Here is a 25,030-nt window from a genome sequence, read left to right on the forward strand (position 1 = left end):
TGTGGATGGGTGCAGGTTTAAATCGATTTAACGCTGCTAAATTCGACCTAAAGTCCTAGTGTAGACCAGGGCTTAGAGACTAACCAATTTATTTGAGCATAAGCTTTCGTGAGCTACAGCTCACTTGCATCCGATGAAGTGAGCTGTAGCTCACAAAAGCTTATGCTCAAATAAATTGATTAGTCTCTAAGGTGCCACAAGTACTCCGTTTCTATTTATGTCTATGTATCTCAGGAGAGCTCCTTCCTGCTCAGACAGAAAAGCTTCCTTTGCTTTCTTTCTTTTTCTGAATGCTGTCCCAGAGGGGAGTTTTCTTCTTTCACTCATGACTGCTGTTCTGAGCCAGCTGTAGTGGCTCTCAACACGCAATTGAAGGGGACAAACAAGCAGGCTGGTAGCAGGGGCTGAGTGAGGGAAGATATCAGCATTTAAAGGGCCTAACTGGCTCCTACTACTTCAGTTGACTGCGTTTTCTCCTCAAGTGGGTTCAGGGAAGCAGCAGGAAACAGGAAGCTCCCTGAGAAGCTGGTGTTAATCAGTCCAGGCTCCTGGGGGTGCTAGAGAGGTACATAAGAGGCTCCTCCTCCTCTCTCTCCCTGCGGCTCCTGCTGCTTTCTGTTATTCCTCTCACCTTTTCTCCTGCCTGCCTGTTATGTCTCTTGTGCCCTCCTTCCTCCAGCACAGCACTCCACCATCTTTGTGTATCTAGAGCAGAGAAAATATATATGCACCAGCAGCAGACACAATTTTTTACATTCTGGGTCCTAGTGGTGCCCCCCACAGTCTGGCACCTCAGGTGGCTGCCTCAATTTGCCTAATGGTAAGGCCAGCCCTGGCCTGCTTTATCGATTGCTTAAGGCAGGAAAACCAAATGTGACCAAAATTTGGGTACTTTTCAGCAGACCACTGTAAACTATGAGGATAATTTGGTCCTTTATTAAAAAGAAGTTCTACATCTTGAATAGAATTTTATTGTCATATCTCCCATTGATTGTTTGACTTTCTCTTATGAGGTCACTTTCTTTCATCTTTTCTGTGCTGATCCAATGTATTCACCTTAAATGTTTGATATTAATTTTTCTAGTAAAGATGGAGAGATTTAATGGAATTGTGTATACAGTTACCTGCCATCTTCTATTGTTTAATTCTTTTTCTTTGGTTGTCTTGGTTACTATAGTTACACAGACTACAGGTACTTGTTTCTCTATTTATCTCCTTTCCTTTTGATGCTTTTGCTTTATTGCTGGGTTTTCCCCCCTTTTATTTGCCTTGTATCTTCTCCTTGGTTACTATTATACCATGTTGCCTTTTTATGTGTAATATTTGTAATTTAGTTGTATTATGTTCACAATTGCCTTAGGACATGAGATGTTTTGTTAACAATAGTATTATTCATTTATAAGTCTTTAGTTTCTGGGTTTTCTCTGTCTGAGGTTTTCAAGGGAAAAAGTGATTTTAAAAAACTTAATAATTTAGATGCTGGGATGAAAGCTATTACTCTGTGTGTTTGCTTCTACTTCTCTCAAAATTGCTTCAGTGCATTCTTTCTTATATTCTGCCATTTCTTCAGGATCATGGCCTTGTATATCCTTTTCGTCTAGGAATCGGAATGTTATGGCAGGCACTCACCCCTGGAGTTCCACTCTTGCCTCAAAGCTGATGTGTCCCCCTACACACACCCCTGGCAGTCTGATGCAGAATCACGGCTATGTCCCTGCCTCAGTTTCCCCTACTGGGCTTTCAGTAGGCTTTTGTGTAGTGCACAGTGCCCCGTCAGGGATCTAATTTCTTTAACCAAAGGCCAAATGTGGTACACAAACAAGCCTTCACCCCAGCATCCTGGGGAGTGGTGTGTGTTAGACTAAGGTTACCTGCTTCCTCCATCTAGGCTTCTTGCTAGTGACACCCTCTCAACCCACATCCCCCCTCAGGAGTCAGGCCTCTTGCCATCACCTGGAGAAGGGTTCCTTCTCTGGGTTCCGGGTCCCTGCAAGGATCAAACCTCTGCAACTCTTCTCCATAGTGGCATGTAATTTCTATGCGCTCTGGAGCTCCTATTGCTGTCTGGAAAAGTCTTTCACAGGGACCAGCTTTCTCTAGGGCTTGGCACTAACAGTTCTTCCCATGTGGAACTCTTTCTTCTAGGAACACCCTTCCTAGGTTCACTTTCCTGGTGAGTTCCTTAACCAGTTCCCCTGAGAAGTGCTTTTCTTCAGGAGCTTCTGCCCAGATCTACAAAGGGGCTTAGCTGCCTTTTAGGTACCTAGAAAATCACAGGAATACCCTGCAGTTCAGAAAGCCTGGGTTAGTTGCCTAGGCTCCTACAGAATGAAGCGGGAGAGACCGGTATCTTAGAATGCAATCCACTAAAGCCTGCACATTAGGCAGGGAAGGAGCTGCCCAAGCTAGCCAATGGGAGATGCTAGTGACAGAGGTATGTGCTAAGCCATGCTGCTCTCTCAGCGATAGATGCCTAAATCTGGCCTGCAGGGAGGCGCCAGCCTCTGCTTTGCGGTCCATGAACGGAAACCCATTGCCTGGAGTGAGGCAGTGTAGGCATTTAAGGCATTTCTTGTGGGAGATAGTTAGGCGCCTGCCTTGCTCCACACAAAATGGCTGGAGGAGGTGGTGGTGCTCATTTTATAACTTTTAGCCCAGTGGTTAGAGCCCTCACCTGGGATGTGGGAGATCCAGGTCCATCTCCCGCATCTCACTGATCCACTGTGGGTAAATACTTAGGTAGTCATTGGGTCAGAGAGAGAATGAGACTGACTCTGTATCATGTGTTTGGGGCACCCAGCTGGGAGGTGAGAGACACAGGATCCAGTGCCCCATGTCCAATCACTCTTTCATTATTTATTCACAGTAAAACAGCTTCAACAGGAGAGACTGAGGGAGCCCCATATCAGACTGTCCCATAGCTCAGTGGTTAGCACATGCTAGCAGAGAGGAGGGAATTGAACCTGGGTCTCCCACCTCCCAGGCAAGTACTCTAATCACTGGACTAAAAGTTATAAGGTCGGCGGCATCATCTCCTCCTCTTTCAACAGTGATGGTGGTAGCGGGGGGCTATTGAATGGGACTCAATATGGTAGGCAGTCTCTGAACATGCCTACTAGATCAGGCCCCTCATGTGACTTAGACAGCCACCTTCCCCCGGTTTGTGAATCACTCTGGGACTTACACGGGAGGTAGGCATCCAGAGGCCTAGAGGGAGGCAGCAGTGTGCATGCCCAGAGGCAGAAATTTAGGTGCTGAAGATATTTTATCCTGTAAATGTAGACACTGAGTGAGTTTAGGTGCTTCCTTAGTTTGGTGGGAGTTTTGTGGCTTGCAGTAGAGCCAAAACTTGGACTTAGGTGCAGATTTAAGCCCCTAAGTCTGGGGTTTAGGTGCCTAAATAGCTTTGTGGATCTCGGCCATCATGTCTTCTGAAATCTCCTAACTGTAACACTTGGTTAAGCCCAGGTGTTCCTTAGCTAATTAACTGTCACCCAGCTGGCTATTCAATTAACTACACACAGGTGGATCTGGATTGGTTTGTTCTCCTTAGTGGAACCTGTCACAGGTAGGCTGGATGCCTGACTTCCTCAGAGGGCCAGCTACTTGTGACAGGGTGCTTTTCTGAATTGGCATCATAGTGATTTTTTCACATGGCTACTGTAACTGCTTTTTGCAGGTCTTCCTGTTTCTCCTTTTTTTTTCCATCTGCAATCTCTTCAGAACTGTGCGGCTCTCTTGATTTTATTGTTGATTTTAAGTCACTTTGCTTCTTTACTGTTCATGCACTCATAATGGCTACCCTTAATGTTAAGTATTGGATTTAAAATTCTTCCTTTGCTGTTTAAGACTCTTGATACCTCTGTGCCTTCATGTCTACATTATTTAAGCTCCTCCCAATTTATTCTTAAATTCTTGATTTGAATATGGTGCCTCTAGCTTTATCATTTGCCACAGCAAAATACTGAATATTTTGTAATCGTTGTCCGATCTGGAGGAATTATTTTCCTGTATAACAAATTATTCGTTTACTTTGTTAACTGTTCACCTAGTTTTAAAATATTTTTCTTTTCCAATTCTTTTCCAGCTTTGTTGGAAGAGTGTGGTGTTGTCAAATTCGCTTTGTTGCCACATTGGTTTGTGGCATTTGATCATTTATTTATTTAATCCTGTTATGCAGCATGTTGGCACTTGTGAAAGGTGACATCCCAATTACTTAACAAAAACACATAAACTGTAACATAACTTCAAGTCTTTTAAAACAGCACATTTCTTCATAAGTTCTTTAACTGCTCTCTGGTTTACAGGGCATCATAAGGTAAAAAATGCTGGCTGAAAATGAACAGTATCTTCTTACCAAAATGAGTTTAGCACAGTATTTCTGAATAATTGGGGAGAAGAATCATTGGAGCAAGTAATATATTGCTGGTAGAGTTCTATATTTAACACTAATTGAAAAGAACATCAGTAAAAGCAGTGAAATAATACAAAGGGACCTAGAGCCTTTAGGAACATGGACAGAAAATAAAATGAAAATCAGATTGGAAAAATACATGCTAAGAGCCTAATCCTTGAGAGGATTTTGCCTCATAGCTCTAGAGAAAAATAATCTGCAACACAGATATTCAATGGGAGGCGCATGGAACAGCTTCAATACGAGGAGAGATTAAAAAGACTCGTACTGTTCACTTTAGAAAAGAGATGACTCGGGGGATACACTAAAGGTCTATAAAACCATGAATGGTGTGGAGAAAGTGAATAACGAAGTGTTATTTACCCCTTCACATAAAAAAAGATCCAGAGGTCATCCAATGAAATTAATAGACAGCAGGTTTAAAACAAATATAAGGAAATACTTCTTCACATAGCACAAAGTCAGCCTGTGGAATTCATTGCCATGGAATGCTGTGAAGGTCAAAGTCAGAACTAGGTTAAAAAAAAAAGTTAGATAAGTTCACAGAGGATAGGTCCATCAATGGCTATTAGCTAAAATGGTCAGGGATGCACCCCTATGCTCCGGGTATCCCAAAACCTGTACTGGCACTGGGACTATAGGGGATGGATCACTTGATAATTGCCCTGTTCTATTCATTCCCTCTGAAGCATCTGGCACTGGCTACTGTCAGAAGACAGGATACTGGGCTAGATCAGGGGTTCCCAAACAGGGTTCGCGGCTTGTTCAGGGTAAGCCCCTGGCGGGCCGCGAGACACTTTGTTTACCCGAGCGTCTGCAGGTATGGCTGCTCACAGCTCCCAGTGCCCGCAGTTCACCATTCACAGCCAATGGGAGCTGCGGGAAGTGGTGACACGCCCCATGCTGCTTCCCACAGTTCCCATTGGCCGGGAATGGTGAACCACGGCCACTGGGAGCTGCAAGCAGCCGTACCTGCGGACACTCGGGTAAACAAAGCGTCTCGTGGCCCGCCCGGGGCTTACCCTGAACAAGCCGCGAACCAAGTTTGGGAACCCCTGGGCTAGATGGACCGTTGGTCTGACCCAGCATGGCCATTCTTATGTTCTTCAACCGGGAAACAGCAATGCTGAAGATCTAAGACTGATAGTGGACAAAAGGATTTAGACATGATTTTGCAACGTGATATGACATCAAAAAAGGCCCAGGGAGTTTTGGGCTGTATATGCAAAGTCATCCCAACATGGAACAAATATTCTCTACAGCTCTAGTGAGAGTCACTGAACTGGGAATACTTAGTCCAGTTTTGGGCACCCTATTACCAGAAAATATTAACAAATAGGGGGGAATTTAGAGAAGAGAAACAAATCTGTTAGGTGGCTGGAAGAGATTAGTTTATGAGAAAAGATTAAACGAACTAAATATATTTAGCTTGGCTAAGAGATGACCAAGGAGATTACACTCCTTGTGCCCCTACGTTAGCAGTAGCTTTCCCAGAGGTAGGCGTGGGACCATGATCCTACCCTACTAAAATTGGAATGGCCTTGCGTGGGAGGAGCATACTCTGCGCCTAGTACAAGGATTGTACATTAACTGTGCTCATCCTGTAATCCTGGAAGCATTGTACTTATCTGAGGCAGATGTTTCAGGGGTTCCTGCTGCAGCTGTGCATCTCTGCTTTGCTGCCACATTATTTGTGATGCAACTATTGAACTCTGTGCATTCTAGGAAACTGTCCTTCTCTTTAGAAGGGCCTGAGTATAGTTCAGTTATTACATGTTTATATGCAGGGCCCTTTAAGAGATGGATCCTGCACTGCTTGCAGGCATATAAATATGTTGTGTCTTTTGTGCAGGGTCTCGTAAGTTATTGAAACAGAGTGTAAGGGACAAAAGCTCGAAAAGATTTATATCCAGATAGCATGAGCCAGCATAAAACAAACAGACCAAGGGCACTGAAGGCCCAAGCAACTCAACCATTCAATGAAGAGACATCCCTAGAGATTAGCTGCAAACACCTTAGCCTAGTTTTGTTTTCCAGGCCATTTAATTTAATTAATAATGACTTTTTATCCTTAATCATGACTGATGGTATCTCAGTGTATCCTGTGTTGTGCATCTGAGACCTGTAGATCCATTACTCTTACTGCAACCTTGCAAAAGCTCCCTGATGTTACCTCAATTTGTTTTCTGACTAATAATGACTACAGTCAGGTCACTTTTGCAGTAACTCAGGCTTGCAAATGTTGCAGCCTAAGGTGCCAGATTCTCTGTGCACCGAGGAGACAGAAATGAGCCCCAGTGCCCAAGCAGTGTGGGGGATTGGTGTGCGAGACTCCCCAGCAGGTTTAGAAATGATGTAACTGGCTCCTTCTTCCAAGCAGCCCCCAATGCAGAGGCCAGGGAGGGATAAGTGAGCGAGGAGGAGGGCAAGGAAGGTGGCATGGCATGGCAGTACATTATGCTCTGGCTATGGTTGGCTGGAAGACTGTCCCTTAAGGATAACTGCAGCTGGTGCACGTTAGGGCAGCTTCCTAATCAGGATATCTGTCCTAATATTACACAGAAGGGAGGTTTCCTGAATGACCTTCTTCTCTGCCGAGTGCAGCTGAGGATCTAGCCCAAAACGCTGAACGTCAGATTCCCACGTAGTACCATAGGGGGTGGGGGAGTTTAGGGAAGAATGGCACTGCAGCATTGTCTTCCATCTGACTCTTTGAAAAGCAGTTTATGTGGGCATAACAGGCCAGATACACCTGGGGAGGGTATCTCTGTGATTCAGATTAATTTCTAGGTCTCAAAATTAATAAGCAGATACTACATTACAAATAACAATACAAAAAAGTCTAGTGTTATCATGAAAAAAACATGGAAACTTGACCAGACTCCATGTGTGCCGATGCACCCTTTTCTCTTCCGTTCTCCCTAGCCTCTCGGTCAGGGATGGAATTAAGTGAATAGAAGACGAAGACCCCCAAGGATTATTTTTTTGCATGATTCTGCCTTTTTTCTGATCTGTCTGATTTCACCTCTGTGCCACGTACACAAAATTACAAAGAACAGAGGATTCCTTTGCAAGACTCAAATCTCCTCTCTCCCAGCTTTGCTGTGCTGAGAAAGTATACATGGTAATGCCATTGGTTTGACTGCTTTTGTCATCTTTAGGGGGTTGTGGGAAAGCTTAGGGTAAGGAGAAGGGTCTTAGATTTTATTCAGAATGTGGTTAGGTCATTCTAGTATCATATGGAAATAGCTGGGCTAGCTGCGGGGAAAGTTTGCAAGTTTCACCCTGGCTTAAAACTAGAGTTGATCAAAAATTTTGGCTGAAAACTTTTCTCAGTGGAATGTGGGGTTTTGTGGAAATCAACCTTTTTTGTGGAAAGTCTATATCAACTAAACTTTCCTACTTTTTTACCAGGAACATTCAAAACAAAACCTTCAGTTTTGAATTGAGATTTCAAATTGACAATATTTTGTTTTTAACTGACATTTCAAAACAAAAAGTTTTAGTTTCTTTCATTTCTGAATACAAGTGTTTTTGCACTTTTTGTCCTGTGAAAATTTTTCATATTTTTATTTTTCATCCCATTTTGGGATGAAAACAAATGTCGAAAAATCAGAATTTCCTGCAGGATGGAAATTCTGTTTTCCAAACAGCTTTAAATGTAATACATCATTGGTGAAATCCTGGCTCCATTGAAACCAGTGGCAAAGCTCCCATTGATTTCTGTGGGACCAGGATTTCAGCCCATATACCTATTTTTAAAGTGAGTGTTTGTATTCCTTATATTCGTTCTTTTAAAAATCTATTTTGGGGACTATTTTAAGGAGCATCAATGTTGTTTTCCTTTTTCCCCCACTTGATTGACATCCTTTTTGTTCTCTTGAGGCCCCCAGCACAGCTCTCCATTCAACTCATTTAATTGTTGTTATTGCTTATGCATCTTGTAAGTTAATGAGGCCACATTCTGAGGTCGTATTAAATAATCAGCTTTTTCCCCCCATGTGGAATGTTTTGAAACAGTTTTTGTTCACCTTGTTTTTCAAACATGGTAAGAATCAACTTTTTAATGATGTAAAAATGGGGGCATGGAAAGTTAATAGAAAAGTTTAATAAAAGTACTGCTGTAAAAAAGTTAATCAGCAGCCCTGAGACCTTCTAACTAATGTCACAATAAATATGCCAAGCAGGTTTGCGGTTCCAATATCTTGTGGAAAGTTTTAAAATGACAGGAAGAATAATATTAATCAGTGCTTATTATATTAATTGACCTAACTCTGCTCACATAGAAGTCAAAGGTAAAACTCCCATTAACTTCAATGGGAGCAGAGTTAGCCAACACTAAGTATTTTTGAAAATCCCATCCTACATGTTCAAAGTATTGTAAACATTAACTGATCAGTTAGAGATCATTTACCTTTGCGGGAAATGGGGATGTTTTAGGCATATTTGTTTGTGTTTTACCTCCCAAAATGGTTGTTTGTTCTAACATTCCAAAACTCAGAGCAGCTACAAGTTCTGGTGGAGCTGGATTAGTTGCCATAGAGCTGGTGAGGTGGTCATAGGTATATAATAATGCAATTTATCACCTAGCTGTCACCACACAGGTTGTGTGGGGATGTATCTGTACGTGTGTGTGTATATGTATAATAGTATCCATAGGGCATATTGCTAACTCCGGGTGACCCTGTTGATTTGTGGTCAGATCTAGCAAGGGATATCCAGTGATGTTCATGAGCATTTAATTAGTGACTGGCATCATTGCAAATAAAATCTTTTGTGACAGTAACATCAGTCATGTGTGCCTTATCAATTTCCTCCCTACCTTGATGTCTTGTCAATACAGGTATGCCTTCTGATAAATATCCTATAGCTACAATTATTCCTGCTCTTCAGTTTTGTGAAGTGGCATTGTGATATGCATCTGTGCTGCATGGTGATGAAGCCTGAAGCAGTGTGTCATTCCCCTTCCACATAGTACTCAACCTGTGGTTTTGCTTCTGTTGCCTCATCTACTACAATTTCAGCCTAACGACAACTTCAAGATTTTATACTTCAGCATGATCCTTAATTACACCCATCTCAAGTAAAAGTGTAGATGAATCAGCCCTACAACATACTGAATATTAAAATGACTCAAACTAAAATATTTTCTACATTTGCAGGTTTAAAAGATCTTTCAGTTGCCTGGCAACTATAGGGAAAAAATGCAAACAGAATTCTGCTTTTCTGTGATGATAAGGGAAGAGGGTGTTTAATTGTTGCGGTGGTGCTTGGAAATGTTCAGAGTTCCACATTAGACCATTTTTGTTAATTTAGGTCTCTGTCTAGATGACAACATGCCCTTCTTTCTGAGCTGTGCCAGCCCCTGAAGATCACAGATCGTGACTCCACAGGAGGCAAGCTTATTTATCTGAAAGATCAGTCAGTTATAGAAACTGTTGGGTGGATTGCAAGTTGTGGAGCAGCCTTTATAAGCAGGACATATGGAAGGGAGTCTTCTTTCGATAAAACATGCAGGGTTTTGAAACCTGTCAGTGCCTATCCCTGTTGTATGGCTACAGGTCAGGGTGATGAATGGAGTCTCTACACTGTGCTTCACTGATAGTCCATAAAGGTGTGGCAGATTCTAGAACCCTGCTTTTAGATACAGCAGTATTTTGGTTGAATCACGGTAACAAGTGGATCTTATCGATTCCAACCAAAAGCTTAGCAGGGTTGGAGTATCACTCTGGGGCAGAGGAGCTAGAGAAAGTCCTGCAGGGAGACAGCAAGAACAGTCTAGCTTCAGGAGAACGCTTAGGCTAAAGGTGAAAAAACCCCAACTGCACCCAAGCCAATATGGTGGTAAGGGAAAAATTCCTTCCCGTCCCCCCCAAACAAGGGCTGGCTAGTATAATGCCCACAGCAGGTGCTGACCAAACCTAATATATTACCACCTAAAAGGGGAGGAAGGGTGGGCAGCCTTGGTCCGTGTAAAAAGGAAGGCTTCAGGCACCGCCTTGCCCCTTTTCAAACCCTGCATTCCCCGGAGGTGAGTCAGCAACCACTTTGCCCCTTTTGCAGCAGTTTTCATCTCTTCCTCCTCCCTCCCCCCAGCTATAAAGCACTGTTCCCTTCACTTGGCCAGGCCAGCCAACCCTCCCCACCCTCTGCTTAACGGTGCAGGGTGGTCAATGAAAAACAAACCAAAAACCCCCACTAAATTTACATTATAATAAATATTTGCATAGCCATTTCACCTCAATACTTTGAATATGGCAGGGACGTAGTCTGTTGGTCACAGATATGCTTCCTGGTGGTCTGGGAAGAATTGGTTATAATTTGTGAAAGTTATAATGGTTTTCAAAATACTTTGCACACACTCACTGAATTTTGCAATATGATTTCTTAAACATTCTGACGACTGTCTTATTTCTATTCATGTATGTATAGCTTAGGAAAATTTGTAGGGACTCCGGAGTCCTGCCTCTTTCCATACAATAAATGAAGGCTTCTTCCATATTGTATAGAAAGCTGGACATGGAAAGCAGCAAGGTCTCAGTAATTGCACTTATTACAATTTTAAAAAAAACCCCATAGGAAATTCTATTAATAATCTACATTTAAAGAATGCTCAAATTGCAAATTGGAGTACTCAAAAGTCAGGAAATGGCAAAGTTGTTCAACATGATCTCTGCCCCCGTGTGTGTGGGCATTGCAACATTATCTTTTGTGTTATGTGAGAACATACTCTTTTCTTTTTCTCTGCAGAACTCCTGCCTCATTCAGTGCACATGCTGGACAAAGAACGAGGTAGAGTTGTGTAATGAATTGATCTAGGGTCTCCTGCATCATTCACTTCATTTGTGGTATGTCAAATGAGGCTGGTACTTGTGGGATCTCTGCCTTGTTCTTGAAGTTGTATAGTTTATACTGAATGAGGCCAGGGTCATGCAGAAAAAATAGTCTGTGAGCATGTAACAAAGGAGTGTTGTAATGCTTATGTAAGGGGGCAAAGATAAGGCTGTGCAGCACTGATTCAGATGAGAAGGTCTGTCAGGGCCCCCTCGGTTTTGGCTGTAGGTGGCAGCACTGATCATAAATAGGGGAAAGTATTTTAGATATTTTAAATGGTCCATTTTTAATAATATAAAGTGGAATTTGTAACTGGTAAGGAAACTTGATTTTGAAACAAATCTGGCTGAATCAGGTAAATCTTAACACAATTGTTGGGATTGCAGGCCTTTGTCTGCATTGATGCCTTAATCCACCTTCTGTGTTCACGCTGCCATCACTTTTACTGAGGGAATGTCTACACTACGAAATTAGGTCAAATTTATAGAATTCGGTTTTTTAGAAATTGTTTTTATATAATCGATTATGTGTGTCCCCACACAAAATGCTCTGAGTGCATTAAGTGCATTAACTCGGCGGAGTGCTTCCACGGTACCGAGGCTAGCGTCGACTTCTGGAGTGTTGCACTGTGGGTAGCTATCCCACAGTTCCCGCAGTCTCCGTCACCCATTGGAATTCTGGGTTGAGATCCCAATGCCTGATGGGGCAAAAAGCATTGTCACAGGTGGTTCTGGGTACATGTCGTCAGGCCTTCCCTTCCCTCCCTCCGTGAAAGCAACGGCAGACAATCGTTTTGCGCCTTTTTTCCTGAGTTACCTGTGCAGACGCCATACCACGGCAAGCTTGGAGCCCGCTCAGCTCACTGTCACCCTGTGTCTCCCGGGTGCTGGCAGACATGGTACTGCATTGCTACAGAGCAGCAGCAACCCATTGTCTTGTGGCAGTAGACGATGCAATAGGCCTGAAAACCATTGTCATCGTGTCCAAGGTGCTCTTGGCCGCCTCGGTAATGTCGGTCAGGAGGGCCTGGGAAGACATGGGTGCAGGGACTAAATTAGGAGTGACTCGATCAGGTCATTCTCTTTAGTCTTTCCGGCAGTCTTACTGCACCATCTTCTGCCAGGCAGGCAGGAGATGAGGATGGCTATCAGTCCTACTGCACCGTTTGCTGCCAGCCCCAAAGATGTAAAAGATAGATGGAGTGGATCAAAACAAGAAATAGACCAGATTTGTTTTGCATTCATTTGCTCCCCCCTCTCTCCGTGAAATCAATGGCTGACAGTCGTTTTGGTGAGGTCTGTCAGGGGCATCTTGAAAACTTTAATGGAGATTCAGTCCTGCCTGAAATACCAGAGGGAGGGATAGCTTAGTGGGTTGAGCATTGGCCTGCTAAACCCAGGGTTTTGAGTTCAATCCTTGAGGGGGCCATTCTGTGTGACAGTTATTTTTGTTTCTCTTTGATGTAAAGCCACCCCCTTTCTTGATTTTAATTCCCTGTAAGCCAACCCTGTAAGCCATGTCGTCAGTCGCCCCTCCCTCCGTCAGAGCAACAGCAGACAATCGTTCCGTGCCTTTTTTCTGTGCAGACGCCATTCCACGGCAAGCATGGAGCCAACTCATATCCCTTTGGCAATTAGGAGCACATTAAACACCACGCGCATTATCCAGCAGTATATGCAGCACCAGAACATGGCAAAGCAAAACTGGACGAGTAAGCAATGTCAGCGCGGTGACGTGAGTGATGAGGACATGGACACAGACTTCTCTCAAAGCACGGGCCCTGGCAATGCGGGCATCATGGTGCTAATGGGGTAGGTTCATGCTGTGGAACGCCAATTCTGGGCCCGGGAAACAAGCACAGACTGGTGGGACCCCATAGTGTTGCAGGTCTGGGACGATTCCCAGTGGCTGCGAAACTTTCGCATGCGTAAGGGCACTTTCATGGAACTTTGTGACTTGCTTTCCTCTGCCCTGAAGCGCATGAATATCCAGATGAGAGCAGTCATCACAGTTGAGAAACGAATGGCAATAGCCCTGTGGAAGCTTGCAACGCCAGACAGCTACTGGTCAGTTGGGAATCAATTTGGAGTGGGCAAATCTACTGTGGGGGCTGCTGGAATGCAAGTAGCCAACGCAATCAAAGATCTGCTGAAATCAAGCGTAGTGACCCTGGGAAATGTGCAGGTCATAGTGGATGGCTTTGATGCAATGGGATTCCCTAACTGTGGTGAGGTGACAGATGGAACCCATATCCCTATCTTGGCACCGGAGCACCAAGCTGGTGAGTACATAAACTGCAAGGGGTACTTTTCAATAGTGCTGCAAGCACTGGTGGATCACAAGGGACATTTCACCAACATCAACGTGGGATGGCAGGGAAAGGTACATGACGGTCACATCTTCAGGAACTCTGGTCTGTTTCAAAAGCTGCAGGAGCTGTTCAACTGCAGGCTGAGCAAGTGAAGAATGGTGGTAGAATGTACATTTGGACGTTTAAAAGCGTGCTGGCGCAGTTTACTGACTCGGTTAGACCTCAGCAAAACCAATATTCTCACTGTTATTACTGCTTGCTGTGCGCTCCAGAATATCTGTGAGAGTAAGGGGGAGATGTTTATGGCGAGGTGGGAGGTTGAGGCAAATCAGCTGGCTGCTGGTTATGAGCAGCCAGACACCAGGGCGGTTAGAAGAGCACAGGAGGGCGCGGTGCACATCAGAGAAGCTTTGAAAACCAGTTTCATGACTGGCCAGGCTACGGTGTGAAAGTTCTGTTTGTTTCTCCTTGATGAAACCCCCCGCCCCTTTTTTCACTCTACTTCCCTGTAAGCTAACCACCCTCCCCTCCTCCCTTCGATCACCGCTTGCAGAAGCAATAAAGTCATTGTTGCTTCACATTCATGCATTCTTTATTAATTCATCACACAAATAGGGGGATAACTGCCAAGGTAGCCCAGGAGGGGTGGTGGAGGAGAGAAGCACCAGGGGGGTGGTGGAGGAGGGAAGGACAAGGCCGCACAGCACTTTGAAACTTTAAAATTTATTGAATGCCAGCCTTCTGTTTTTTGGGCAATCCTCTGTGGTGGAGTGGCTGGGTGGCCAGAGGCCCCCCCCCACCGCATTCTTGGGCATCTGGGTGAGGAGGCCATGGAACTTGGGGAGGAGGGCGGTTGGTTACACAGGGGCTATAGCGGTGGTCTGTGCTCCAGCTGCCTTTCCAACCATATGCTGGAGCACATTAGTTTGATTCTCCAGCAGCCTCAGCATTGAATCCTGCCTCCTCTCATCACGCTGCTGCCACCTTTCAGCTTCAGCCCTTCACTTACTCTCCTCAGTCCACCACCTCTCCTCCCGGTCATTTTGTGCTTTCCTGCACTCTGACATTGTCTGCCTCAACGCATTCATCTGTGCTCTGTCAGTGTGGGAGGACAGCATGAGCTCAGAGAACATTTCATCATGAGTGCGTTTTTTTCTCCTTCTAATCTTCACTACCCTCTGGGAAGGAGAAAATCCTGTGATCCTTGAAACACATGCAGATGGTGGAGAAAAAAAAAGGGACAGTGGTATTCAAAAAGACACATTTTATGGAACAATGGGTACACTCTTTCACGGTAAACCTTGCTGTTAACATTACATACATAGCACATGTGCTTTCATTCCAAGGTTGCATTTTGCCTCCCCCCACAACGTGGCTAGCCCTTCTCCCCTCCCCTCTCCCCGTGGCTAAAAGCGGGGAACATTTCTGTTTGGCCAGAGGCAAACAGCCCAGCAGGAACGGGCACCTCTGAATGTCCCCTGAAGAAAAACACCCTATTTCAACCAGGTGACCATGAATGATATCACTCTCCTGAGGATAACACAGAGAGATAAAGAATGGATGTTGTTTGAATGCCAGCAAACATACACTGCAATGCTTTGTTCTACAATGATTCCCAAGTACGCGCTACTGGCCTGGAGTGGTAAAGTGTTCTACCATGGTGGACTGAATAAGGCTGCCCTCCCCAGAAACCTTTTGCAAAGGCTTTGGTTGTACATCCAGGAGAGCCGCAAATGCCAGAGCAAATTAATCATTAAACATGCTTTCTTTTAAACCATGTATACTATTTTAAAAGTGTATACACTCACCAGAGGTCCCTTCTCCACCTGGCGGGTCCGGGATGCAGCTTTGGGTGGGTTCGGGGGATACTGGCTCCAGGTCTAGGGTGAGAAACAGTTCCTGGCTGTCGGGAAAACCGGTTTCTCCGCTTGCTTGCTGTGAGCTATCTACAACCTCATCATCATCGTCTTCCTCGTCCCCAAAACCTGATTCCATGTTGCCTCCATCTCCATTGAAGGAGTCAAACAACACGGCTGGGGTTGTGGTGGCTGAACCCCCTAAAATGGCATGCAGCTCATCATAGAAGCGGCATGTTTTTGGGCTCTGACCCGGAGCGGCTGTTTGCCTCTCTGGTTTTCTGGTAGGCTTGCCTCAGCTCCTTAAGTTTCACGCGGCACTGCTTCGGGTCCCTGTTATGGCCTCTGTCCATGCCCGAAAAAAGTAAAAAAAAAAAGTCGAAAAAAAGGGCTTCGTCATGTGGACGGGTGCAGGGTTAAATCGATTTAACGTTGCTAAATTCAACCTCAACTCCTAGTGTAGACCAGGGCTGAGTTACTTTTAAAAAATTACTTTTAATTACTACTTTTTTTCCTCTGAAAGTCAGGTGAGGTCGGAAACATATGTTATCTTTTTTTTATTGGGTTTCTTTTTTTCTTAAGAGAGCTTTACATGTAGCATTTGAGAAAGTCTAGATTTATAAATTTCCCTAACTATTACATCTGGCTGGTTGGAAATAGTTTTTGAAACAATCTATCTATGTCTGATCTTATATAATTCTTCTATTTAATATCTCTGACATCTCTATTTTATCGTCTGCCTGGCCTGTATTTTTCTCTTATGGTTCCCATATCTTTGTTTTTCACAGGTGGATAAAATCACGATTTTAAAAATACAAAATGGACCCCAAAATAAGTTTAAAATAACTTAAATAATACTTTTTAAATTTCCATATTGCTGATTCTTTATTTTCTTTGCATTTTGTAGTCTGAAATTGGCAAAGAGGACATTTTGTACTTTTTCTTTAATGTGTTTCCTGTTCGTAGAATTTCAGATTTTACAGAGATTTTTTTTTCTCCTAAGAGGTTTCTCCCTTAAAATGCTCATCTGTGCTGAAAAATACAAGTCCAGGGTCTCATTATCATCATTACTGTGAGAACAACACACACAAAAAAATTGAGAAGCAATTGTTTTTGCTATCTTTCAAACCATCACCACTATCGGATATATTGAACTTCTACAAGTCAAGAAAGCTACAATACTTTCACCAGGTTTATTCTTTTCCATTAGGGTTTGCAGTGGGGCTTGTGCTTCTAAATCACTTACATGCTTTCAAAAATCCCTACTTAAGATGCCTGAATATGGGTTCAGGAGCCTAACTTTAGATGCCTATTTTAAAAAAAATTGGCCTGTGTGTATTAAAATGTTCACAGTAACTTTATTAATGCTCTGGGAAACAAAATAACTTTTCATTGTTAACACTGAAAGAATTTTGTTTTGTCATGACAAAGATTTTATGCAACTAAGAGAAAAGTGTTTATATAGTACAATTTTAGCCCCTGATGCTGCAAACACTTACATACATGCTTAATTTTAAGCACAAGAATAGGCCCATTTGGTAAATGGGATGTTCAGGTGAGTAGTGTTATGTGCCTGTTTAAGTGTTTGCAGGATCAGGGCCTTAATGTTCGGCATTTTGTGTTTTGCTCACAGCAATTTTGTAAAATTAAATATGTTACCCTGGAAATAGTGAAATGTAAAAAACACCAGCATTTATAACTTAGTTCATTATACATTTTAATCTAAAGTTGCAACAGCACAAATTTTCAGATTACAGTACTTGACAAAGCATCAACTTGATAACTTGATTTAAATCAAAGATTTTTTTTAAAGTCGAGCGATTTAAAGCAATGGTTTAAACTGACTTTAATTAAATTTTCTAGTTCCTGATTTTTCAGCCATTTTCTATTCTATTTTCTCTAGCAGTTTTTTAGTCTCTTTCTGTGCCAGCCTTTTCCCTCCCTACCCCTTTGCTGTAGCCATTCCTGTCTCTTCTTATCTTGGTTTTACTATTCCATCCCCAGCTAATGCAGTTTTACTGTTCCTCTTACAGTTCCTCATGTGGCTTGAACTTCACAAGACTAACCTTTCTGCTGTAGCTTTGATTTAAAAGTAGCATCAAAAGCATGGAACCTGTCTTTAGTTCCAAGATCCTTCAGCATCAGCAATGGCAAGTGTTTTTAGGAAAATGTGGCGCCCAACAGCTGCTGCAAATTATCTCTTATGAGTGGGCAGCAGGATTTTCCCCCAGACTTCAATCCTTGCAATCATAAACTCCTTTATAAAGAAGCATTGGACACCTGCTGTCTTTAAGGTGGTACAGGGATAAGCAAACTAATAGATCATGTTGATGAGACATAACCTATTAAAAGCCATCTGTGCATCTTGTAGTTTTAATAGCAACCACGATTAATTTTCTTAGTCCTAGCCAGTGAGAAAATACAGTAGAAACATTTTAAGAGAAAATCGAAACAGTTCATCCATCGTTTCAATGAAGACTCACTCAAGCTATTTTTTTCAGTGTGTGTTTAAGTCAGTTCAGTTTCTCATCCATAATTTTAACAAATTTGCCTCAAATCACTTGGGAGGCACAGAGGGGAGCACAGGTGAGTAAAATGGGTGAAACAGCCCTGACAGGAACAGTGGCTCCACACCATACTTTCACCTTCCTGTGGGCCACAGAAATCTCACTGTGGCAACTCTGTGGGGTCAATGTTCTGTGGCTCTGGTGGTGGGGCAGGCGATCTAAAGGAAGGATCAGGGACAGGGAGCAGCCTATTGACATGAAATGATCTGCTCCAAACTGGGCAGAACAACCCTTTGCTTCCTAAGCGGTACAAATGGCCAGTGGCAACAAAGCTTTTGAGGGAGCTGTGCTGCTGGCAGGAGGGTAGACCAGAAAGCTGTGCAGGTGCACAACATTGGTGTTTACTTTCAGTGAGATCTGGCTCTGTAACTCCTGTCTCCTCCATGGACCAAAGCAGTCAAAAGAACCCTAAGCCGTTAACTGTATTTTCTTGCACCATCCCTCCCCCCATGAGTTTTACTGGGGAGATGGAATGGTAAGGCCCTACATTTTAAGTGCTATAGTAGCCAAATAATAAATCGTTTACATACCGACAAGAAATATTTATTCAGATTTATCGTTCTCCCACTATGTCTTTTGGTTTAGGATTTAATGTTAATGTTGACATTAACAGTGAAACTGTTTACATTAGGGTATACACACTGTGAGAGACTGGCAATATCCTGAATGAACTTTATTGAATTAAGTTAAACCTTATTGACTTAGTTTTAATACCTTTGGGGTCCTTTGTATTAAAATTGCAATTGTGTATGTGTTATTGTGGAATTGTATGGATGTTCCATCTAGGAGGCTGTCGAATGCAGTCTCTGAAAGGTATTAGGAACTTCAAAGGGCTTTTTGGAACAGTACCTGTGAAGTGGATTTCCTAGGAAGTATCTGGGGATAAGGGGATAATGCAAATGACCCATGACCAATCCACCCTTTTGAAGTTACACCCTGTGGAGGAGTTACACCCATTGTCTGCTAATTACGTGTTCTTGGAAATGCCAGATCAAAGACCCCTGAACTGTATAAAAGGTGGACTAAATATATTATGAGGATGCTTGTTCTGAGCTGAAGCTGTGATGAACTTGTGATCACAAAGGAAGTCCCTTGGGTGCAGTGATGAAGAACTGCTTCTGATAGAGCCCATGTTAAAGCTGGGGTGATGTCTGGTAAACCTATTAGCATGCGTGTATGTTCTTCCGGTGTTTTAAATACATTTTCTCTGTAGTGCTTTTACCTTAAGAATAAAACAGGCTTGTTTAGAAAGAACTATATGGTACTTATAACTGTTGACAATCACTCTGTTATCAGTCTCTGAACAGAAAGCAAGCAAATGTGCTTTGGGCAGCTTCTCTCTGCTGGGAATAACACTGAAGTCAGGGAACTGTGCAGCCTGGAAATACCCTGGTCAGAAGGGAGTGAAATGTGGATCTCCACCCAAGAAAGACAACGGCTGGGGAGGTGGAAGCCTGGGAGTGGATGCCCTTGTTGGACCATTGAAGGGAAATGCAGGTGCAGTTGCCCTGACCTGTGACAGACACAATGGGACTCAGTGATCAGAATTTTTTGATTTAATGTAATTGATCAAAACAATGATAAAGGTAAGGATAGTGCTCATCAGATAAGATGGGAGAACTTTAGGTGGACACTGCTTAGCATGGGAAATCTATATTAATCTGTGTACTTGAGTGTATAGATGACTGTAAAGTGGCACTGTGTGCCTTAAAATGGCTATAGTATGAAGCACAGAATAGGATTTGAATTAGACCTAAATACAAATAAATCCAGTAAGGGAGAGGGAAGCTGTTGGGGATTTTATGGTCAAAAAGCAAATTAAAGCTTTACAGAGCTTAGAGAAGAGATTTAAGCTTAAAGTCTACATGAAAGCATGCAGAATTTGCCAAAGAAGTAAAAAGCAATAGTTTGCAGAAGGAAATTCCTTCATCCTAAATTAACTCTCTAATCTCAGGAGAAGAATGATCATTTACTTTATAGATCTACTGGCAGCCAGAGTGGACACTACTCCAGCTGAAAGGCTGCAGGAGCAATGATGGGATTAACCCCTCTACCACTGATGGAAGATTCTGTGTCCCCCCGCCATATCACTGGAACCAATTTTGTGTAGAAGGGTTTGACATGGGGGCCAGATTTACCTATAAATTATCAAGAGAATGTAGAATCATAAAATGATTGTCATAGAATCATAGGACTGGAAGGGAGCTTGAGAAGTCATCTAGTCCAGTCCCTGCACTCAAGGCAGGACTAAGTATCTACACCATCCCTGACAGGTGTTTGTTTAACCTGCTCTTAAAAATCTCTAATGACAGAGATGCCACAACCTCCCAAGGCAATTTATTCCAGTGCTTAACCACCCTGACAGGAAGTTTTTCCTAATGTCCAACCTAAACCACCCTTGCTGCAATTTAAGCACATTACTTCCTGTTCTATTCTCAGAGGTTAAAGAGAACATTATTTCTCCCTCCTTCTTGTAACAACCTTTTGTGTACTTGAAAACGGTTATCATGTCCCCGCTCAGAGTTTTCTCCAAACTAAACAAACCCAATTTTTTCAATCTTCCCTCATAGGTCATGTTTTCTAGATCTTTAATAATTTTTGTTGCTCTTCTCTGGACTTTATCCAATTTGTCCACATCTTTCCAGAAATGTGGCACCCAGAAGTGGACATAATACTCCAGCTGAGGCCTAATCAGTGTGGACTAGAGCAGAAGAATTACTTCTCGTGTCTTGCTTACAGCACTCCTGCTAATACACCCCAGAATGATGTTTGCTTTTTTTGCAACAATGTTACACTGTTGACTCATATTTAGCTTGTGATCCACTATGATCCTCATCTACCGTACTCCTTCCTAGATAGTCATTTTCCATTTTGTGTGTGCACATCTGATTGTTCCTTCCTAAGTGGGGTACTTTACATTTGTTCTTATTGAATTTTATCCTGTTTACTTCAAACCATTTCTCCAGTTAAACCAGATCATTTTTAATTTTAATCCTATCCTCCAAAGCACTTGCAACCTCTCCCAGCTTGATGTCGTCCGCAGACTTTATAAGTGTACTGTCTATGCCATTATCTAAGTCATTAATGAAGATATTGAACAAAACACATCCCTGCGAGACCCCACTTGATATGCCCTTCCAGCTTGACTGCGAACCACTGATAGCTACTCTCTGGGAACAGTTTTCCAGCCAGTTATGCATGCACCTTATAGTAGCTCCATCTAGGTTGTATTTCCCTAGTTTCTTTAAGAGAAGGTCATGCAAGACAGTATCAAAAGCCTTACTAAAATCAAGATATACCATATCTTCCATTTTCCCCCCATCCACAAGGCTTCTTAACCTGTCAAAGGAAGCCATTAGGTTGTTTGACATGATTTGTTCTTGACAAATCCATGCTGACTGTTACTTATTACCTTATTATCTTCTAGGTGTTTGCAAATTGATTTGCTTCATTATTATCTTTTCAGGTACTGACTGATCTGTAATTTCCTGGGTTGTCCTTATTCCTCTTTTTTTAGATTGGCACTGTGTTTGTTCTTTTCCAGTCTTCTGGAATCTCTCCCATCTTCCATGACTTTTCAAAGATAATTGCTAATGGTTCAGATATCAACTCAGTCAGCTCCTTGAGTATTCTAGGATGTGTTTCATCAGGCCCTGATAACTTGAAGACATCTAATTTGTCTATCTAATTTTTAACTTGTTCTTTTCCTATTTTAGCCTCTGATCTTACCTCATTTTCTCTGGCATTCACTATGTTAGATGTCCGATCACTAATGAACTTTTTTGTGAAAACTGAAACAAAAATTAATTTCGCACTTCTTCCATTTCCACATTTTCTATTATTGTTTCCTCCCGCCATTGAGTAATGGGCCTACCCTGTTCTTGGTCTTCCTCTTGCTTCTAATGTATTTATAGAATGTTTTCTTGTTACACTTTGTCTCTAGCTAGTTTAATCTTGTTTTGTGCCTTGGCCTTTTTAATTTTGTCCCTACATACTTGTGTTATTTGTTTATATGAATTTGACCTCGTTTCCACTTTTTGTAGGATTCTTTGTTGAGTTTCAGATCATTGAAGATATCCTGGTTAAGCCAGGGTGGTCTTTTGCCATACTGCCGATCTTTCCTACGCAGTGAGATGGTTCGCTCTTGTGCTCTTAATAATGTCTCTTGAACTATTTTCCCCCTTAGACTTGCTTCCCATGGGATCTTACCTACCAACTCCCTGAGTCTGCTAAAGTCTGCCTTCTTGAAATCCATTATCTTTATTGTGCTGTTTTCCCTCCTACCATTCCTTAGAATCATGAACTCTTATCATTTTATTATCACTTTCACCCAAGCTGCCTTCCACTTTCAAATTCTCAACCTGTTCCTCCCTATTTGAGGGCGGAAGGAAGCAAGTGGGCACAGGGTCAGGTATTCCAAATAATATATGATCATGTAATTAAAGACTGTATCATAATGCCAATGCACAAGGAGCCTTACTAAGATTGAGTGAACAACATTAATTCTGGCATTTTCTGATTTTTGAATCTCTGAAAATACAATATTAATAATATTCTTTTAACCTAATACTTTTTAGATGAATAGTGTATGTATAAGTTGCCAACTAATATGTTATGTTAGCCAGTGGTTTCGTTTATCATAAGCTCCCATATGCACTTGTACATGACAGCACTCTATGTGGGTACTTTCATTGGGAAAAGGCATTACGCTTTGATGGTGGAATAGCAGGTGCCCTCTTCCTTATCCACTGTTTTTTTGGATGCAGGCTCATCTTTTTCCTGCAAAAGTCATTGAGGAGTTGTTTTGTGTCCTGCCCTCTTCATTAGCGGTAGGCAGTAGTAGTAGCCTGGTGATGGTGTGGGTGTTCTTAAGAGACTCTAGAGTGGTCAAGATTTAGGTCTTTCCAACATTTCTGTTACTAAGGAAGCCACAGAAAAGAATTTTTCTAATGGGCTTGGATCTCAGCACCAAAAGTTAAGGGGAGTAATTAACAGACCCCATTCCAAACGTCAAAATGCTACTTGTACTGGTCCGCTGAAGAGATGAGCAAAGGTTTGTGTTTATCTTCCCCTTTGCAGTTTGCCCATCCTCAGTTGCAGTTCGCATACAGGAATGTTAATGGAGATTTTTCTGATTATTTTTTTCGCTTTTATGTTTACATTCTCAGTATTAGCTTTGTATTAGCATAAGTTTTGTCAGAGAATTGTCTGGGGGGTGGGGGGGTTCAGATAAATGGTTGGTTGAGAATGAAGCTTTCATAGATATGGCAATAAAAGTTCTTTCCATTCCAGTTTTCTAAAAACCCTGGAACTCTATCCAGGACTGCTCAAAACCCAAAAGTGGTGTGGGTTTGAGTGTCACGGGACCTTATCTTAGAAGAATCTGCCACCTTTTTGGTTGGAACTGAAAGCTTTATATTTGTCATAAAGGAATGTATTTTTCAATAGGCTTCAAGTGATGCTCTTCTTCTTTCTGAAAAATATTTTCAGGTTACTGTATATCATTTCTGGTTCGCATCAAAGGTGTTACTGGAGCTTCAAAGTGATATTATAGAAGATGGCTTTTGAATGCTGACTTGTCAAGTTGTTTCTAGAAATTCTTGTCAGCAATTTGTCATGACACATACATAATGCAAAAATACTTGCCTATTATAGTGTTCAGTGCTCTGGCTGCATTAGGGTGGCATGGTCAGTGCTTTTTTAAAAGTATACCTTCAGCAGTTTATATTTGTACTTTGCATTGTTTCAAGTGACTTCTTAGGAGCTTACAAGGAGTCCAGGAGAGCTGGCTATATTTTAAAGAAGCCTTATTGAGGGTGCAGGAACAAACGCTCCCAATGTGCAGAAAGAATAGCAAATATGGCAGGTGACCAGCTTGGCTTAACAATAGGGTGACCATGTGTCTGGTTTTCGACCAAAACACCCGGTCGAAAAAGTACCCTGGCGGCTCCTGTCAGCATTGCCAATGGGCCATTAAAAGTCTGGTTGGCAGTGCTGCGGAGCAAAGGCAGGCTAGTCCCTACCTGTCCTGGCTCAGCGCTGCACCCCAGAAGCAGCCAGCAGGTCTGGCTCCTAGGTGTGTGGGGGGGGGGATGGAGCTCTGCGTTCTGCCTCCACCCCGAGAACCCGTTCCGCACTCCCATTGGCCAGGAACCACGGCCAATGAGAGCTGCGGGGCCGGTGCCTGCGGGCAAGAGCAGCGCGCAGAACCACCTGCGTACCTCCACCTAGGAGCTGGACCTGCTGGTTGCTTCTGGGGTGCAGCGCGGAGTCAGGACAGGCAGGAAGCCTGCCTTAGTCCCCGTGTTGTACCACTGATCGGGAGCCGCCAAAGGTAAGCCCTTGCCCCAACCCTCTGCCCCAGCCCTGATCCCCCCACAAACCTGAAGCCGCCTCTGCACGCCAAACCCCTAATCCCCACCCCCACCCCAGAGCTCCTCCACACACACCCTGAACCCCTATGCCCTACCCCCAGCCTGGAGCCCCCTTCTTTACCCCAAACCCATCATCCCCAGTCCCACCCCAGAGCCTGCACCCCCAGATGGTGTCGTCACCCCCCTGACACAGCCCAGAGCCTCCTCCCATACTCTGACCCCTCATTTCTGGCCCCACCCCTGAGCCTACACCCACAGAGCCCTCACCCCAATCCCCTAACCCAGCCCAGTGAAAGAGAGTGAGGGTGGGTGAGAGCAAGCCACCGAGGGAGGGGGAATGTAGTAAGCAGGGGGAAGGGTCTCGAGGAAGAGGTGGGTGAGGGGGCGTGGCCTCTGGGAAGGGGCAGGGCTATGGTGTTCAGTTTTGTGCAATTAGAAAGTTGGCAACCATAGTTAACTATTTTCACTCCATGCATCTGAAGAAGTGGGGTTTTTACCCACAAAAACTTATGCCCAAATAAATCTGTTAGTCTTTAAGGTGTCACCAGACTCCTTGTTGTTTTTGTGGATATAGACTTACACGGCTACTCCGATACTTAACAATGAAATCTTCGGTCAGCTTAAACACAAAAAGGAAGCTTACAAAAAGTGGAAACTTGAACAGATGACTAGGG

At 43.1% G+C, this 25,030-nt stretch overlaps 1 protein-coding gene and 1 pseudogene across 2 annotated transcripts in view; both read left to right on the forward strand.

Annotated features, from left to right (window-relative positions):
• Nucleotides 1-25,030, forward strand: part of SLC35F3 (solute carrier family 35 member F3) — a 285,448-nt gene that overhangs the window by 42,644 nt on the left and 217,774 nt on the right. The gene's annotated exons all lie outside the window — the stretch shown is intronic.
• The window catches only part of LOC142071365 (rRNA methyltransferase 2, mitochondrial pseudogene), a 55,896-nt pseudogene continuing 33,278 nt past the window's right edge, over nucleotides 2,413-25,030 (forward strand).

This window comes from Caretta caretta, chromosome 3 (genome assembly GCF_965140235.1).
Source record: "Caretta caretta isolate rCarCar2 chromosome 3, rCarCar1.hap1, whole genome shotgun sequence".
In the NCBI taxonomy this organism is placed as follows: Eukaryota; Metazoa; Chordata; order Testudines; family Cheloniidae; genus Caretta; species Caretta caretta.